The sequence below is a fragment of the Myotis yumanensis genome, unplaced genomic scaffold (assembly GCF_028538775.1).
Source record: "Myotis yumanensis isolate MYYU_CA2020_CCGP unplaced genomic scaffold, mMyoYum1.0.hap1 SCAF_9, whole genome shotgun sequence".
Taxonomy (NCBI): domain Eukaryota; kingdom Metazoa; phylum Chordata; class Mammalia; order Chiroptera; family Vespertilionidae; genus Myotis; species Myotis yumanensis.
This window is the reverse complement of record NW_027223760.1, coordinates 49,464,886-49,481,243: the sequence shown is the minus strand read 5'-3', so window position 1 is coordinate 49,481,243 and position 16,358 is coordinate 49,464,886. Positions and strand designations below refer to the sequence as shown.

The following is a 16,358-nucleotide window of genomic DNA, read 5'->3' as shown; positions in this document are numbered from 1 at the left end:
TTGCTGGCTGGGCAGACGGTCCCCTATGCTCACATTTGATCTGGTTTGTCCTTCTGTGTATGGCACTCAGCCCACTCTCCAGCCACCATGCCTGGGTGGGAGCAATAGGGATCTCGCATTCAAAAGTATCTCCTATTTCAAGTACCATCTCTTTTGGGGAGATGTTGGTCCCCAGAGAGGGAATGGCCATATTGTTGCCATATGCTGTTTAATGGTGGCTGATATTTTATTTGCCTAAAAGCAAATGCCTGACTGTCAGAGGGCTCTGAGGCAGACAGATCAGATGCTTCTGGCTACTAGTGAGTTAGTATGTATTTCTGCAAGTACCTAAGAAACTCACAGAGATATTTCTTTTGTTAATGGAAACACATGGAATTGGAGAACACTGTTGAGAGAAAGGCAATCTTGTAGCACCAGGCATCTGACTGCATGCAAGGTGTAAAGGTGCTAAAGCCAACCACAGGAGTCACAACTTGGGCACTTAACTTGAATGGAGATGAAGGAAAAGGGTTTTGTTTCCTTCTGAGCTCTCTTTTCCTTTGCCTAAGTTTCTATCCCAGGTGCACATGGCATTCTTCTAAACTCTAAGACGAGTGACCATCTACTCAAAGTTATCACCCCATTAGAAATTAGCTTGCATGCTACTTCTTGACAGAGTTTGTACTTAAAAAAAAAAAAAGCAGCTCATGCTAAAATTTGATTTCCTAAAGATTAGAAACCAGTCATTCTGAGACTTTCCTTTGAATCCCTTGCAATTTTTATGCCTTTCAATATTGAGACTATCCTGTGCCCAGACCTGTGTGCTGAAAATACAAAAGTTAGTGATCAAACCACACTGAGATGCCACTTCACATACATTAGGATGGCTGTAATTGTTAAATGTTTACATGGCAATTATCTATACCAATAATAGAGGAATATGCAAATTCGCAGGGACACCGTTATATAACGACCAATCAGTATGGGGCGGGGCCGCGGTGGAGAGCTCTCAGCATACCTGCACCAGGGGTCCGAAGGGCACGGAGAGGAAGGGAGAGCAGATAGGTAGTTAGGGTGATCAGGTCAGGAGGGGAGAGCAGTTAGGGGGATCAGGCCAGCAAGGGAGAGCAGTTAGGGCCATCAGGCTGGCAGGGGAGCAGTTAGGGGCATCAGGCAGGCAGGCAGGTGAGCAGTTAGGAGCCAGTGGTTCCGGATTTCGAGAAGGATCCCGGATTGGAGAGGGTGTAGGTTGGGCTGAGGGACCCCCTCCTCCCGTGCATGAATTTCGTGCACTGGGCCTCTAGTACCTCAATAAAGCTGGGGGAAGAAAAAAAGGAAAATAACAAGTGTTGGTGAGGCTGTGGAAAAACTGGAACACTCATACAATGCTGATAGGAATGGAAAATGAGACAGCCACTCTGGAAAACAGTCTAGAACAGTGGTTCTCAAACTTGACTGCACATTAGAAACACCTGGGAATCTTTTTAAAATCCTGATTTCTGGGCCTCATCTTCCAGAAATTCTATTTCTTTGTTATGGGGTGGGGCCACAACATTAGTAACAAAGAAACAGAATTTCCTGTTTCTTTGGAGGAATTTCCTGTTTCTCATTCCTGGAGGATGAGGCCCGGAAATCAGGATTTTAAAAAGATTCCCAGGTGATTCTAATGTGCAGGCAAGGTTGAGAACCACTGGTCTAGAAGTTCTTGCAAAAGTTAAAACAGAAAGTTAACATATGACCTAGTAATTCCACTCCTAGGTATATACCCAAGATAACTGAAAACATATGACTAAACAAAAACATGTACATGAATGTTCACAACAGCATTTATAGTAGCCCCAAAGCGCAAACAACCCAAACGTCCATCAACCAAGGAACAGATTAATAAGCAGGAGATCCATACAATGGACTATTATTCGTCAATAAAAAAAAAATGCAGTACTTGATGCATGCTATCACATGGATGAACCCCGAGAAGATTATGCTAAGTGAAAAAGTCACGAAAGACCCGATAGTGTATAGTTTTATTTATATGAAATGTCCAGAATAGGCAAATCCATACAGGCAGGAAGTAGATTAGTGGTAACTCAGGGATGGGAGCCTGGAGAGAATACGATATAGGATTTACTTTTAGGGTGGGGTATCGATAAAATGTTCTGGAATAGATAATGGTGATGGCTAACAACTTTGTGACTATACCAAAAACACTAAATTGTACACTTTAAAAGGGTGAATTTTTGGTATGTGAATTATATCTTAATTTTTGAAAAAGTTAGTGTGTAGACATGATTTTGATTCCATGGAGTTTATCAACCTTTTATTATCTTCAGGACAACTGTCTGGACTATTTTGATCACTCTTTCCTCAAATAATTATTCAATCCTCTTTACTTTCCCCGGAAAATCTTCAGTTTCTGCACCACAGGAAGCACTGAGGTGGAAAGGTAGGGTTAACACACTCGGAGTCCCCAGAGCTGACTTCTTGCTCTGAAACCTACTAGCTTTTTGGGGCGGCAAATTTTCAATTTATTTATTTATTTAAATTTATTTCTCAATTGCAGTTGTTATACATGTTTTATTTTTTTCAGAAGTACAACATAGTGGTTAGACATTTATATACCTTATGAAGTAGTCATCCTGATAAATCTAGTACCCATCTGACACCATACATAGTTATTACAATATTATTGTCTATATTTCCTGTGCTGCTGTACTTTACATCCCTGTGACTGTTTCTATAACTGGAAATTTGTACTTCTTAATCCCTTTCACTTTTTCACCCATTCTCCCAAATCCCTTTCTACTTGGCAACCATCAATTTGTTCTCTGTATTTATAAGTGTGTTTCTATTTTTTTTATTCCTTTTATTTTGTTTTTTAAGTTATACATATAAGTGGAATCATGGTATTTGTCTCTCTCTTTCTAACTTATTTTACTTGACATAATAACCTCTAGGTCAGTGATATTCAATTGCAGTGTGCTGCAATACATTTTAAAACATTTAATACCTGGTTATTTAGTCAGAGGAACTGACCTCTTTTCTCTCAGATTGTCAAATAAAACAGTAACAGTCAACACAACACGAGCTGTCTGGTGTGAATGAATCAAAATTACACCTATTTTTTGGTCACATTGGCAAAAAAATATGCAATTTTTGGTATGCTACAGAATTTAGTAATTAGTTTATGCATGTCATGAAATAAAAAAGGTTGATAATTGCTGCTCTGGGTCCATTCATGTTATTGCAAATGGTAAAATTTCATTATTTTTTATGGCTGAGTAATATTCCATTGTATATATATGTACCGCCTCTTCTTTATCCATTCATCTATGCATGGACACTTAGGTTGCTTCCATATCTTGGTGATTGTGAATAATGCTGCAGTGTACATAGGGCTGCATAAATCTTTTTGAATTAGGGTTTTGGATTTCTTCAGATCAATACCCAGAAGTGGGATTTCTGGGTCATATGGTAGTTCTAATTTTTTTAGGAACTCTATATTGTTTTCCATAGTGGTTGTACCAATTTGCAATCCCACCAATGCTGTGAGGTGTCTACGCCTGAATTTTCAATTCATAATAAGAGCATGATAGTTCTCACTTTGCCTACAAACAGAGCATTTTCTTTGTCTCTTTTCCCTGGGATTATTGGAAGATTTGAATTGAGAAATGCAGTTTAAAGACTGATAAACAATATGCCCCATATAGAGTTAAAAATGACTAGTTTGTGATTTGAAGAAACATCTCTAGAGAAAACAAAGGTCAGGTTCAGAGGACACCTCATTTTGATCAACAGATCTTTCCTAAACAATTCCATTAGTAATGCGTGGTCTTGCCTTGATGATCTGGGTTGAGAAACTTTTAGAAGGGTTACTACACATGCTTAATTCCTTGGAGTCCTTGTTTTTAGCAGCCCTCCCCTCCTGACTGGGACATTGATTCTCTGGGCTTCCCAGATCCTTATGTCTCTGTATTCAGGTCCTGTGTTGATGGGAATTCCAAGTCCTGACTTTTACTGACTTTGGAAAACGAGTTAGAGAAGGAAGAGAAAATAGTGTACAGTTAGCACCAAAGATAATTCTGCAGTGAAAGCCAAGATTAGATAAAGGCCACATTATTATCCATATGTATACTGATACTTCAAGTACTGACAATTTATGGGAATTTAGGCTCTAAATCAGCCGTGGGCAAAATACGGCCCGCGGCCGGATCCGGCCCGTTTGAAATGAATAAAACTAAAAAAAAAAAAAAAGACCGTACCCTTTTATGTAATGATGTTTACTTTGAATTTATATTAGTTCACACAAACACTCCATCCATGCTTTTGTTCCGGCCCTCCGGTCCAGTTTAAGAACCCATTGTGGCCCTCGAGTCAAAAAGTTTGCCCACCCCTGCTCTAAATCATAGTTGGTAGTCCTTTCAGTACCAGTACTTTTGAATACAATAAAATTCTAGGGCAATCGGATAATTTGCACACTACTTCCAGGGAATTTTCTGGAAAATGTTGAAGTATATTTCACATCCTGAATCAAAACTGGAATTTATTTATTCGTGATGTGACTTTACATCTGATTATTACTAATTCATCATTTACAGGTGTATGGACTCCTCAGGCTACTTCCTAAATTAGTGTTACTTTAAATTTGCCTGTACCTTAGCATCATCTGAGGAGATTTAAAAGATTCCCTAATGATCAAGCCATAGCACATACCAATTAATCAGAATTTCTGAGAGTAGGACCCAGGCATCAATATTTTACAAAATTCCATAGGAAATTCCCAAATGCAGTCAAGTGAAAAGTAGTGTTTTAAATCAATGGTTCTCAAACTTATCTGAATATAAGAAGACTTAGTTGATTAAAGACACAGATTCCTCCTCAAAATATTAAACATAGAACCACCATACAACCCAGCAATTCCACTTCTGGGTATTTACCAAAGAAAACAAAAGCACTAATTTGAAAAGATAGACACACCCCTAGGTTCATTATGGTATTATTTATAATAGTCAAGATATGAAAGCAACCTAGATTTCCATCAATAGATGAATGGATAAAGAAGATGTGAGATATATATATATATATATATATATATATATATATATATATATCCATATCTATATCTATATCTATATCTATATCTATATCTATATCTATATCCACACACACACACAATGGGATATCACTTGGCAATAGTAAGGAATAAAATCTTGCCACTTGTGACAATATGGATGGACCTAGAGGGTAATAAGTGAAATAAGTCAAACAGAAGAAAACAAATACCATATGATTTTATTTATATGTGGAATCTAAAAGGAAGGAAGAAACAAACAAACTCATACATACAGGGAACAAACTGATAGTTGCCTGAAGGGAAAGGGGTAGGGAAATGGGTGCAAAATGGTGAAGGAGAGCAAGAGGTAAAAACTTACAGTTACATAATAAATAAGCCACAGGGATGTAGTATACAGACAGGGAATACAGTTAATAACTTTGCCCTGTGACAGATGGCTGTTAGTCTTTTTGTGGTAGTCACATCATAAGGCATATAAATGTCAAATCATTATATTGTTCACCTGAAACTAGTATAATATTGTATGCTGCCAACTACACTTTAATAAAAAACAACAAAACAAAACAACAACAACAACACAGATTCCCAAGTCCCAGCCTGGGTCTACTTAACCAACATTTTGAAGAGACCTGTTGGTCTGTGTGTTTAACAAGCACCTGGTGCTTTGTAGCACTGAGAAATTTGGAGCACCAGTTCTAAAACAATGAATCTGGGTATAGCCTAAGGTCACTGTGGGATGAATTTCCTCTTCCATCAATGTAGGCCAAGCATGTCAAACTTGTGGCCTATGGGCTGCATGAGGCCCACAACGAATATTTTTGTGGCCCAGCCAATATAACAGTGTGAGCAATTATTTACATTTAAGAAAGGCAATGTCTCCTGTCAGATCCAGAATTACTGACATTCACCTTGGGTCAGTTTTGAAAGTAATCACTGAGAACAAGATTTCCCCCGAAGTAGGAAAGATAGTAGCAGAGAAGAGATGCCAAGTGTCAGGAAGAAAACATTAATTTTATCACTGCTCCTGTATATATATATATATATATATATATATATATATATATATATATATAGAAACATATATATATATAAATATATATATAAAAAATCGTATATATATATACATATATATATATATATATATACTTTTCAAAATACACTATGTTTCTATGAAAATTGAAGCTTTTGTTTTTTTGTGGCCCACATAAACTTAAACCTTGTTTATTTGGCCCATGTTAGCCTTTGAGTTTGACATCCTTGATGTTGACCATGCCTGAGATGTTTCCTTCATGGGGTCACATGCCATTTCACAATTTGCCCAATGGAGACACACATGATACAATAAGTGTTTCCTGTTAAAATGCTTTGTTTCCTTCCATTTTATTTACTAGTGCTTTATTTACTTCCCTCCCCTCCTAAATGAGTAGGCTCCTCGAACATGATCATTAAGAAAAGGATAGTGAAGGTTTAGGTCCCCACTTCCCTTTAGGATCACTTTCTAGGCTGACACTGAACACCTGAGAGTTTTCTCATTATTAGGAGAGCTAATGATCATCATCACTGTCACACCGGGTTACATGCTTATTCGCTTGTGTGCCAAAAGTTTTGAATACTTACTAAGTGCCAAACATATCATATGCATCTCTCTATATCAGTTTCATTAGGTGGGTAATTTTGCCTCCATTTTTTCAGATTACAAAACTCAGGCTCAGACAAATAAAGCCACTGGCTTAAGAGCAAATCAATAGTAAGTGGTGAAGCCAAGATCTGAACTATAGCCTGGCTGACTTAGAAGCCAATATACTGTGAAATCTTGCATCAGTTGAATGCAGGTACATTTTCTCATTGAGATACACAATCCCTGCTCCTGTGCACCACACTTGTGACTTCATATCGTGGGACTGGTAATCACAGACAGAGCCTCATGCATCCCCACACGGCAGAATGGACTTTGAGCTGTAGAAATTGATCACCTGACTCAGCTCCTAGCCTACTGGTTGCAACAGGTGATGACAAAGCTAATTAGTACCAACTGTAGTGATATTTACCATGAGGTGGGTACTTCCTGCTGAGAACTGGTTGAGACCAATTAATTCTTTCATGGGCATCTACTGAACAGCTAGCAGCTGGAAACCAATTGGGTCACTACAGACAAGCTCTGTGTACATTGTCACTACTTTAGGAGAAAATGCTTTGTTTTCATCTTGTCACTACACAGTCAAACCAAAAATGCCATTTCAGTACAACAAGTTCTTCTTAAATGACTGTTTATCCCCCCTCCCCAATAATTATGTGAATTATTATTAATTATTGTGTAAAGGGAAGACTTCCTCTGCTCTAATTACTTAGAGACAGACACAGGATCTTGGGAACAGTCTTCTGAACTCAAGAAATATAAAATAATACACATGCATTTTTAAAAAAATAAGAGGTTCATATCAGATAGACATCTTAGACAGAGTGGTCACATTTTAGAAGTTACAGAAAAGGATGGCCTGTGTTTAGGAAAAAGTTCAAAAAACAACCGTCAGTGAAAACTTTTAAGTGCATTTCATCATTACCTGTACCTAAAGAGTCTCTTAAGATGCAAGACACATACTAAACTTCCAGGTGAAAATGAGCCTTTATAAACACAAACATTTTCTTGGTACATTCCAGCTAAAAACTACCCAGCAGCAAGGTGAAGAATCTGGGTAACAAGTTCTTTCAGATGCAAAGCCATTCCTAGAAAGTAACTGCTTCAACCATCAACTACATGACCTGTTGGAAACCTTGCTGGTGCCAGGTGTTAGGGTAGAGGTGACCCATCACAGTTACATTGCAGAACAAAAAGGAAATTTCAGCTTTCTTATTCACAAAAAGAAAGTGGCTCTCCCTCTGATTTCAATCCTGACAGCTAGTCAGAGTTCTGTAGAGAATCAAAACAAGTATTACTCATTTTTAATAAACATTTTATAATAGTTGCAAATTTGCAGAAAAGCCTACACCTCACAGCCTGTTCTCCCTATAGTTAGCATCTTCCTTCTTGTTACATTAACATAGGTCATTTGTCACAACCACTGAACCAATATTGATACACTGAAGTCCATACATAATTCAGATGCTCTGCGTTTTTACCCAATGTCCTTTTTCCATCCCAGGATCTCATCTAGGGCATCACATTCCATTTAGTCAACATGTCTCCTGAGCTTTCTCTAGTCTGTGACAGCTTCTTTGCCTTCCCTTGTTTTTGATAATCTTAACTGTTTCAAGGGGTACTGGTGGTCGGGTATTTCCTTGAATATCCCTCTATTTGGGTTTGACTTTTTTTTTAAACTTTTGATTAGGTCTAGACAAAGATCTTTTTAGATCTTATAAAACATCAAGAGGAAAAAAAAAATCCAAGATTTGAGGTCAGTTGATGAAAAGGGGGTATAACATGCACACACACACATATTTAATTTTTATTAATTTGTTTATTCCAAATTAATAAAAATTATGGATAAAGCAAGGTGGGGATATACCATCATACCTGACAATAATGGTCACTGAAACACGCCCAGGTCAAAGAAGCTTTTTCAGTACAGATTTCTAATCCTTTACCAACCCTTTAGTCAGTCTCTCTCTCTTTCTTTGTCTCTTTCTTTCTCTCTCTCAGGCAATATGAAACCCAGGTTGCTATGTGTAGGCTGGAATAGGGATGAGGTACAATCTGAGAGCAAACTTTCACTTCATAAAAAGAATAGGAAGAGATGAATATATGGATTGCTTTACATGTTAGAAAACACCAGCTTTCTTCAAATCAAATGTCTAAATCCTGCTTAATTAAAAAATAGGAAGTTGATATTTGGGTATGGCATGGGTCGGCATCCAACCCTTTGATTGATGTCCTATGAATTAGACAGAAGAGATTATTTGAGAGAAGAAAAAGCATTTTACTCTGACAGGAAAAAGTGTAGGCAGCATTAACTCTAGTGTTTGTTAAAACATGAAGGATTAGTAGAAAAAAGAGAGGGAGAAATTGTGAATGTCTTTAGTTTAGTATCTTCAAAAATGCTTGGGGTTTCTGAGAATGGCTCACCCAAACCACATGAAAGTGATGTTAAGGGATTCAGCCACACGACTTCTCTAAATCAAGAGCCGGGACCGCTCCACTTTCACCATCAAACCATCTTACTTGAAGTGGAGCCACAAATTAAATTTATTTTTTATTGAAAAAGCACTAAATCCTTGCAAAGGGGGCAAACACAGCATTCTGAAATATGGGTACTCCCCCTACTCTCTGCCTCCTCCTCTCCACCCCTCCCTTGATAAAGTTAAACCATGTAAAAAGAGAGCCAGCTTCTTTGTCTATGAATTCTTCCTTGGTTATGTAAAAAAGATAGTAATGGCTTTTACCTATAGAATCCAAAAAAATTCATTTATCAGGTGTTCTTCTTTTTTACAAGCACAATAATAAGCAGGCTAATCAGATTCAGAACTATTGTTTTCGCAAGACTGTCTAAACACAATTGTACGATAGAGAGATCTGTGTCTTGCTTTATGGGCAATTTCTTTCTTGAATTTGTAGGGATTCATGATTTATGCTTGAGGAGGTCAAAAAAGGAAGAACATTCAGTCTCCACATGTCACTTAACAACCTCCTGCTGATAAAATAAATCTACATTTGGGGGATCCACCCATAGAGTCATGGAATCTCCCACATTAGCTCATTACCAAGCCCCTTAGGTCAGAAATTATAGAGGGACGATTAAAAAAACCCAAAAGCCTAAAGTGTTTCACTATGCATTGGCTCTTCACTTTTTTGTTTTTAAGTTACTGTGGTGGTTTTTCCAGCTGTGACAGAGCATGGAATTAGTCTAAATTTAGGAGGAAAATAAAAGAATTCAGCCAGAATAGATCCCTCCTCACATTAAAACTATATGGTGAGTACAGACCCAGAGATGCAAACGGGAAGTGAGGTCCTATAGCCAAGGAGGCAATGTGGTTCAAAGGCAGAAGTGTCTTTGTCTCTTTTTATCTGCCTGGAATTACTTAGATATGCATATGCCTAAGGCACTGGAGATGAACCAGATGACCTCTTAGGACTGTGTCTAGCTTGGTGGTTCTATTGATAAACTGCTACTTTGAAGTACTGAAAAGGACCAGAAAAAACTGGGTTTAAGTGCTTGCTGAAAGATCAATGTTAGAGACAAGAGTAAACTGATTTTTGTGATTGTCATCCAATACCAAGTCTCACCCATCCCCCAATTTCCACACCCAACCTTTTCCCTATGAAGATTCTTTGATGTTTAACGAGAGACCCAAAGACTGAGAGTGACTAGAGTGTGGAAAGGGATAAAAATATGTCATGGTGGTTCATTTCTAAGCTGAGATAAATCCCCTCTTAACAGGACATTTATGTAGAGTTGGAGACCAACAGATAAATAGATATCAAATGCCCCAGTGTTCAACCTGACTTGGTTTTTAAAAGAAGAACAAAACAATAAACAACTCAGAGGCAAACAAAAATGCATGAATACAAATTCCTTTGGAGTCAAATGATTAAATTTAGGGCACCTCAGGGATTTTTCTCTGTCCTTTTTGCCCTCCAGGGAAACCCTACCTAAAAGACTTACAATGCACATTTAAAAGTCCATTTACATGGAGTTTGAAGTTCCTAGTTCTGGAAAGGCCATCTGTCAATAGAATCCTGTCTGAACCTAGTCCTTCATTGAATGATATGGGTAGCAGTGCTCTCAGGTGGAAGAAATGTGATCACATATGTTAGAATACACCCAATACACGTGACAGTCAATTATCATAATGGAGTGGAATATTTTGCGTTGTGCAGATCAAAATAAAAATACACAAGGACAGCCCTAGCCAGTTTTCTTAGTGGTTAGAGTATCGGCCTGTGAACTGAAGGGTCTTGGGTTGGATTCCGGTCAAGGGCACGTACCTCAGTTGCAGGCTCCTCTCCAGCCTGGGCCCTAGTCAGGGCTTGTGCAGGAGGCAACCAATCGATGTGTTTCTCTCACATCGATGTTTCTCTGTCTTTCCCTCTCTTTCACTCTAAAAAATCAATGGGAAAATATCCTTGGGTGAGGATAAAAAAAATAAAAATAGATCAATGGAAAAAATATCTCCAGGTGAGGATTAACAAAAATAAAAAAATTTTTAAAAATGCACAAGGACAATATTTTTCTTTTTCTTTTTTTTTTTTTTTTTTTTTAAATTTTTTTTTTTTTTTTTTTAATATATTTTATTGATTTTTTTTACAGAGAGGAAGGGAGAGAGATAGAGAGTTAGAAACATCGATGAGAGAGAAACATCGATCAGCTGCCTCCTGCACATCTCCCACTGGGGATGTGCCCGCAACCCAGGTACATGCCCTTGACCGGAATCGAACCCGGGACCCTTCAGTCCGCAAGCCGACGCTCTATCCACTGAGCCAAACCGGTTTCGGCTATTTTTCTTTTTCTTAAAAAATATATTTTATGCAAAGAATAGGAGCAATTTTCATGGTAGTCTGAGTTTTGTTTATAGATATGTGATTATTATGTTATCTCTGAAATTGGTGGCTGCTGAGATTCAGAAAATGCCCTGTGTGCTTCTCTAAGAGTTGAAAAAGGAGAGGTGTCCAATGTTCCTTGGGACCAAGGAATAATATGAAACCAGATAATGAAGAGTTAAGAAAAACTCAGCCTGCTAATGAACTCCATCCTGGCTTGGTGAGACCACCCTCCTTTTAAGTAAGAGGTAATTTAATATGCATCTAACTCGGTTGTGTTTGGGCTTCATCCAACCTAAGAGTATCAGTGTGATAAATTATAACGAATTGTCTGCAATACTTCACAGAGTGGCTATAACAGACCTGAAAAACAAGATCCCTGAGCCTGATTTTCCAGCTCTCTTCGAATACTTTTCGCCTTATTCAGACCCCTCCAAAACTTGAAAATGTTTCTTACAGCTCTCCCACACGGAAAGCTATGCACTCTGAGCCCCATTTGATTAGATCCACAGTTGTTGGCTGTCTCTATTAAATCAAGCCCCACACTTGAAAATGACACCAACAGTGAGACCAGCCAAATAATATAAGGAGAGAACTAGCATGGCTCCTTCAGTTTCCAAAGGGTTTCTTTACATGTTAATTTCCTTTTGTAATCCACACTGGGTGTGCTGGGAAGTAGGTTAGTGACATGGACTTGATTCCTATTTCAGATTCTAAAAAAGCACCTGGATCCAGGCACCCGGTGTCTGTGGCGAAAACGGGCAGAGGCTGAAAAGGGATCAAGAAACTCAAGTTCAAGGAGGGCCTGTCACTACTGCTGTGAAACTTTGTTCCTGTCACTTAACTTCTTTAAGGGCACAGTTTCTTCATTTAGGTTAAAAGCCTCTGCCCTAGAGAAAAGGCCACCTCCTTTTCTTTTAATGGCTTTCCATTGTTCCAGCTCTTCCAAGATGGAAAAGCAGGACTGTTATCCTAAAGACATCCTTCATAAATAAAAGCGTTTGGACTGGTATTAAGCTGTTTCCTTTCCTGGTCAGAGGACAGCCGTCTTTAGGGTAACACACAAAATTTGTGTTGAAGAAGAGGCGGAATGGGAATTTTTTTTTTCATATTTACATGTTACAGATGTTGTTGCATAAAGATCCATGAACTGGTATTTAGAACGGATTCTCTGGGTGAAAATCATGCTAATTATATCAGCTTAATTTCCTCACAGGCCAAATAAGATGGGCGCTTTGAACTTGTGAGCCTCCTAAGAGCAGGAGACCACACGCTTCTCTTTTCTCTGTGCTGTGTTCTGTGCCTAAGACGGTTCCCGTCTCATTTCCTACAGGGGCTGTAACACGTTACCACCCACCGAGCGGCTTCAAACAATACAGATTTATTATCCTACAGTTCTGGAGCCGATGGCAGGGCTGCGTTCTCTTCTGGAGGCTCGAGGTGAGAATCAATTTCCCTGCCTTCTTTCCAGCTTCGTGAGGCCGGCCTCGTTCATTGGCTCATGGCTGGTCACCTTCCACCTTCCAAGCAGCAATGACCCGTAGAGTCTTGTTCACATCACATCACTTTGATTCTGCTTCCATCATCCCATTTCCTTCTGAGTCTGACTCTCCTGCCAGCCTCTCACGTATAAGGACTCTTGTGATCCCAGTGGGTCCACCCAGTTGATCCAGGATCCTTAACTGAATCCCAAGATCCTTAACTGAATCCCATCTGCAAAGTCCCTTTTGCCATGTGAAGTAACATATTCCCAGGTTCCTGGGATTAGGAGGTGGACATCTTTGGGTGGCCATTATTCTGCCTACCACAGCATTCAATACATATTTGATCAACCTGTAAATATTTTGAGAAAATGGTAAACTAAACACTTCGAATTATTTGTTCGTTTAGCTAATTCCCACAGCCCATCACTAGCCAAAGTCAGGATCACATGCACACTGTGCACTGCTGATCCCTCCCAGACACAGGGCTTTCATACTCATTTAACCTCATGGTCACTGGACCCTGTTTTGGCTTAAAAAATGCGCTCTGGTCCTATTTTGGCTGGTGGACAGACTATAACCTGCTGGTGGACAGACTATAACCTGCTGTGACATATTTTCCTAACCAAGTTAAGTGACTTGCTTACTGTCATATAGAGACAAAGTTATAGCCATAATAGAGATTTAAAACTCCTATCCACTTCTTTTGTATCTTGGCTCACATTAAACTCCTTTCTCCAATTACCATTAAATCACATCAACCAACAAAAAAGAGGAGCTGGTCATCTTCAGGCAGGAGTAGAGGCACAGAGCATTTTGAAATCCTATCAGAGAAAACCTAAGTTCTGCCATTATTAACAACCTCTGAGTCTTATATCTTCTCCTCCCAAAATAAACCCTACAAATCTAAGTCACAATCACCTCTCCCACCAGAGGTGCTACCAACCATCATGTCAATCAAGGTCCATACATCTTATGTCAAAACTTTTAAATTTGTCCTAATAAGTTGTCTCCAACTGCCACCCAACCCTTCTCCCACCAATGCAGTTTCAGGATAATTTTAGCAGGCAACCAATAGGAACTTTAGTGATGGACAATTCCATATTTTCCTTTGGAAGTTTGGAAAGGAGTTTTTAGGGGTAAAACAGACAGGTTTAAGCAATTTTAGAAATTAAGGGTCCACGGAAAAAGCACAGGGGCTACAGAGCTGCAAAGGGCACATTTCCATAGACTAAGGGAGCTAGTAACCACAAAAGGGATACATTTATAAAATAAAGGGAAGGAAGCCCCACATCCAGAGGGGAAGAAGAAAGCCCAGAGGGAATAGGGAAACAATAAGGGAGAAAGAGGGAACCTCACGTACTTCATGTGAGGTTTGAGCTTTTGAGTTGCTATAGTGTCCAATCTAAGGGGGATAGTGACCAATAAAGGGGATATCAAGGCACAAAGATCTGCAGCCTTTATAAACTAGAGAAAAGGGACTTAGTAGGATTCTTTCCCCCTCTCCACGTGAGAGTCTATACTTGTTTCTCAATAAATTTCCACCTTTTGCTAAACCACCTTTCGTCTGTGGTTTCATTCTTCGACTTCACAAGACAAAGAACCCAGGAATCATCCTGCCCAGGGTAACACCACAATTTTCCCATATCAGTTTTCCAATTGTTTTGAAACTACTGACATGTTAACCTGTTAGTCTGTGTGACTTGGGTAAACCAGTTAAAACAATCACAGGAACCTCATCTTATCTTTAACTTAATTATAGTATTCAGAAAGGGATGACAACCTACTATATTTGTCCAATGCCAGTTCTATCAATGTATCATCTATAACTGGTATCAAAGAGTAATTTGGAATAATTGAAAATTAATTGAACACTGTATGTTGAGAGAAAGAGATAAGTATTGAAAATCAGATTGACATGCAACAACACTTCAGAATTTTATACCCCCGCCATTCTTCTCTTTTAAATCTGGCAAGGATACGATATTATATCAGTTACAAAGTCCACAGATTTACTTATTGATTATCTTACGTACAAACAGAATATCTCTCTGGGGCCTAGAGGAAAAAAACTGTGCAAGACTCAGAAGGTGTAAATTCTCCTGAGCAATTTTCTCTGCAATTCTCGTAGGCCATTAAATATTTAGCACCTACTGTTTGTATATGTAAACCTAAGGTGGGTTTAACAAACCATATAGCTCTCACTGAAGAATGAGAATTTCTTTTCTTTTTCTTTCTTTCTTTTTTTTTTTTGAAATACAATTTCCATTTATTTTTCCCCAAGAGAACTTTTCTTCACTCTTTAAAGACTCAGCTCCTTACATGGGCTTTGGTGGAGGTCGTGGGGCAGCACTCGCAGGTCTAAATTGGGGTGGGGGTGTTTGGTCCTTCCGGGCTTCATGAGAACGATTCCTGACTACCTTGCTGTGAATGGCACAGCTTACACAGTAATGCAGCTTCACATACAGCTTGGGAAGCACATAGGCGTCAAAGACACTCGCTTCGGAGATATCCCGAATGGCTGCGGCCTCCATTATGTTTCGAATGACAAACTTCTTAATGGCCTTATCCTTGGGCACGCACCGGGTGCAATTGGTGCAACAAATAGGCTGCACATGGCCTCGGCCTTTTTTGGCACGACCATTATTCCTTCTTTTCTTGGTCATCTTGGAAACGAGGACCCGAGAGAGCAAGGACGAGAATTTCTGTGGGAAAGTCTAGTTCAAAGGTAAATAAATTTCTATATATTTTTCCTAATTTAATTCTGTATTCTTGAACATAAGCCTTAAAATGTAAAGAAATTGGGCAAACTATATATATATAGAGGCCCGGTGCACAAAAATTTGTGCACTCAGGGGGGTCCCTCAGCCCAGCCTGTGCCCTCTCGCAGTCTGGGAACCCTCGGGGGGTGACCACCTGCTGGCTTAGGCCTGCTCCCCAGGGGATTGGGCCTAAGATGGCAGTCAGACATCCCTCTGGCAGCCCGGCAGCCCTCGGGGGATGTCCAGTTGCTAGCGGAGAGCAGACCTAAGCTGCAGTCGGACATCTTTAGCGCTGCTGAGGAGGCAGGAGAGGCTCCCACCACCACCGCTGTACTGGCAGCCATCAGCCTGGCTTGTGGCTGAGCAGAGCTCCCCCATGTGGGAGCGCACTGACCACCAGAGGGCAGCTCCTGCATTGAGCGTCTGCCCCCTGGTGGTCAGTGTGTGTCATAGTGACCAGTCATTCCCAGTCTTTCTGCTGTTAAGGTCAGTTTACATATTACCCTTTTACTATATAGGATAGAGGCCTGGTGCACGGGTAGGGGCCGGCTGGTTTGCCCTGAAGGGTGTCCCGGATCAGGGTGGGGGTCCCG

The 16,358-nt window shown here is 39.6% G+C and overlaps 1 protein-coding gene and 1 pseudogene across 6 annotated transcripts in view; both read right to left on the bottom strand.

The window, feature by feature from the left end:
- DYNC1I1 (dynein cytoplasmic 1 intermediate chain 1) overlaps nucleotides 1-16,358 on the bottom strand; it is a 278,730-nt gene that overhangs the window by 70,043 nt on the left and 192,329 nt on the right. The gene's annotated exons all lie outside the window — the stretch shown is intronic.
- Nucleotides 15,080-15,718, bottom strand: LOC139016953 (small ribosomal subunit protein eS26 pseudogene; annotated as a pseudogene).